This window comes from Vitis riparia, chromosome 1, assembly GCF_004353265.1.
Source record: "Vitis riparia cultivar Riparia Gloire de Montpellier isolate 1030 chromosome 1, EGFV_Vit.rip_1.0, whole genome shotgun sequence".
In the NCBI taxonomy this organism is placed as follows: domain Eukaryota; kingdom Viridiplantae; phylum Streptophyta; class Magnoliopsida; order Vitales; family Vitaceae; genus Vitis; species Vitis riparia.
The window spans coordinates 15,370,180-15,373,672 of NC_048431.1; the positions used below are offsets into that span (position 1 = coordinate 15,370,180).

Sequence of the window (3,493 nt, forward strand, 5' to 3'; positions counted from 1 at the left end):
AGAGTGATCACTTCTTCAACTTCCTTCACCATTGAAGATTCTCCCTTTTGAGCCTCCACTTTGTGGATGCCCTTGGAATTTTGATAAGGTTGAGAAGGAAAGTTTTCTTTCTCTTGCACTGTGTTGAGGTTGGCAAACCTTGAGATTGAATATTGGAGATTATTTATCTTCTGAGATAGATCATGTTGCACTCCATCCATCTTTTTGTTCAATGAACTCTCTACATTGTCAATTCTTTGACTAAGATGAGCATTGATGGATTTATGAGCTCCAACAAAGTCTCCCACGACCTTGCTAAGATTCACAATAGCTTGTTCTAGGTTTGAGGCTTGCTGTGGTGCTTGAGCAGGTTGCTGTTACTGAGGTGACTGTGATTTCCAAGAGAAATTTGGATGGTCCCTCCAATTGGAATTGTAGGTGTTGCAATCACCAAACATTTCCCTCATTGCTGGAATGGTAGGACACTCTTCCACCAAATGCTCATAAGATAGACAAATGACACAAGGCATAGCTTGTTGATTACTACCCAAAAAGTGCTATTTTGCGCCTTTAATTCATTATGTTTTAAGCACTTTTGTGTAGTAGTTCTCCTTTTTTATTCCAATTGGCATGTTAAGGACCTAGCAATGACTTCTAATCATATTTGTGGCTGGTTTTATTGTTTTGACAGCTTTTTGGATCATTAAGACAAGCCAAGTAAAGGAGAGAAGCAAAGAGGAAAAACAGAGGAAAGAAGCAGTTTTTGTAGTCGTGCACTGTCACTTTGGAAGCCTCTATTTTGTTCATCGTGCAAAATAACGTTCAAGAATCCATATTCGGAACCGGCTCAGAATTGCTGACAAATCAAGTACCTATAGGGGTATATTGCCATTTGTAGAAGGAGCTCAAAAGTGCGAATTTCGCACCAGCCCATGCAAGTGCGAATTTCGCACCAGCCCATGCAAGTGCGAATTTCGCACCTTGTTTTGTTCATGCGACTTTGGTGCAAAATCTCCTCTGTTCTGCCGACTCCACATGAGATCTTTTCTTTTGTATTTTTTTTTTATGTAAATTCCTTTCTTATCCTTGTAATTAGCCAATCATAGGCTTTGCTTTGTAAAGACTATAAGAGGGGTGGAAATCATCTCTCGAAAAAACTTATGTATATTTTACACTTAGTGAAATTTTCCTCTCGGGAAAAATATATAGTTCTCTTTTCTTTCCTTTTCTCTCTTCTATTTTTCTTTTTCTTGGAATCCAAACAACCTCTGAGGATGTTTTCCTAGAGGATGAGAGGCTAAACCTTTGGTTTCTTGGAGTGAAAGAAGCTAGGTGAAAAGTCCAGATGCAAAAATGGAAAACTCTCATGCATTAAATACAGGTAGTTGGAGTTCATAAATGGCTTTTAAATCTAAAGTTTTGCTTTAAATCCCTTAGAATCACTTTGAATGGCCAATACATGATAAGCTTTTAGGTCTCTGTGGATACTTATTACTAGATCCACACTAGACCATTAGTTATCATGTACGAGCCATTGGAAAGTGGCTCAAGGTGAAGACCCATAGTGTCTAAAGCCATTAATGGAACTTGACTACCATTTCTATTGACTTTTTATGGATTAAATCTTCATTGTTAAACCTATACCGGTTCGGGAAACAACCATCCTTTATGTTGTTGTCCCAAATACGAGAAGAAAAATCTGAAATTTCCCACTTTGCATTCTGAACTTGATCCTAGCAACCTTTAGCTCCAGGAGACTTTCTTTCTACCATTTTTACCTAGTTCTATGTTAGTTTAGTTTCAAACACCACTTTCAAAACAAATTTTATTTTCTTTTAAACTTTAAGTTTTTGACAAAGGAAATCATCAGATTCAATTTCTAATCTTGAGTATATCACTAGTAGAGTGAAAACCCATCCCAGAGTTTGACCCTAGAACTGCTATACTATAGTAGCTTTGCTACGCCAGTATAAGGTCATAGGATTTATAAATATTTTTTTATTAAAATACCCATCTGGGCATGAATCAAAATGGCGTCGCTGCTGAGGATGGTGCCACGATACAGTGATACAACTTTTTAGAGGCTACTTGTGATTTCAATCACAAGTTTGGTGAATTCCTTTTTCACTAACTTCATTTCCTTTCTTTTAATTGTAGAATTCCTTTTGTTAAGTTTACTTTCATTTTCTTTCTAACCTTAACTTTCTTCTAGCTTTCTTTTGTTTTTGTTGTCTTTGTTTTGTTTTAAGGGAAGTTGTAACTTGTGCATGCCCTATTGGATTCGGGACCAAGAGGGAAGACTAGTAAGGATAGAGAATCCTCAAGACACAGAGTTGGATATCTGTGTAAACATCATGGACTGTCCACAAGAGGATCAAAATTCTCAACACGGTCAAGGGGGTAATCCAAATGCATATCTATCCATGAGGGATAGAATGCACCCACCAAGGATGAGTGCACCCTCATGCATCGTACCTCCTCTTGAGCAGCTGATTATAAGGGCCCATATTGTGCCCTTCCTACCAAATTTCCATGGAATGGAGAGTGAGAACCCATATGCCCACATCAAGGAGTTTGAGGAGGTGTGCAATACTTTTAGAGAGGGAGGAGCTTCAATAGACTTGATGAGACTCAAGCTATTCCCTTTTACTTTGAAGGACAAGGCAAAAATATGGCTTAACTCTTTAAGGCCAAGGAGCATAAGGAATTGGGTTGATCTTCAGGCCGAATTTTTGAAGAAATTTTTCCCCACCCATAGGACCAATGGGTTGAAGAGACAAATCTCAAACTTTTCTGCAAAAGAAAATGAGAAGTTCTATGAATGTTGGGAAAGGTATATGGAGGCCATCAATGCTTGTCCTCATCATGGCTTTGCTACATGGCTCTTGGTGAGCTATTTTTATGATGGGATGTCTTCCTCCATGAAGCAAATTCTTGAAACCATGTATGGAGGAGATTTTATGAGTAAGAATCTGGAAGAAGCCATGGACTTTTTAAGTTATGTATCTGAGGTATCAAGAGGATGGGATGAGCCCAAATCAAGAGAAAAAAAGGAAAGTTTCCCTCTCAACCAAGCCAAAATCCAAAGGGTGGAATGTACATGTTAAGTGAGGACATGGACATGAAAGCTAAGGTGGCAACAATGGCAAGGAGGTTGGAAGAACTTGAGTTGAAAAAAATGCATGAAGTCCAAGCCATTTCCGAGACACAAGCCCATGTCATTCCATGCACCATTTGCCAACCATGTGATCATGTGGTAGATGAGTGCCCAACCATCCCAGCTGTGAGGGAGATGCTAGGTGATCAAGCCAATGTTGTGGGGCAATTTAGGCCCAACAACAATGCACCTTATGGAAACACCTATAATTCAAGCTAGAGTGATGCGACTCATGGTAGCTTAGCTTTAAAGGCGTATCAACAAAATTTATACCTTAAATACTATTACTAAAGTAGCCAAGCTACTATAGCATAGTGGTTCTAGGATCGTTCACTGGGAAGGGTTTTTGCAAACACA

The 3,493-nt window shown here is 38.8% G+C and overlaps 1 non-coding gene across 1 annotated transcript; it reads right to left on the minus strand.

The window, feature by feature from the left end:
* Positions 1-2,744: 2,744 nt before the first annotated feature.
* Positions 2,745-2,851, minus strand: LOC117926226. The gene has a single exon (XR_004653086.1). It is a non-coding gene; the product is annotated as a small nucleolar RNA R71 (small nucleolar RNA).
* Positions 2,852-3,493: the final 642 nt, after the last annotated feature.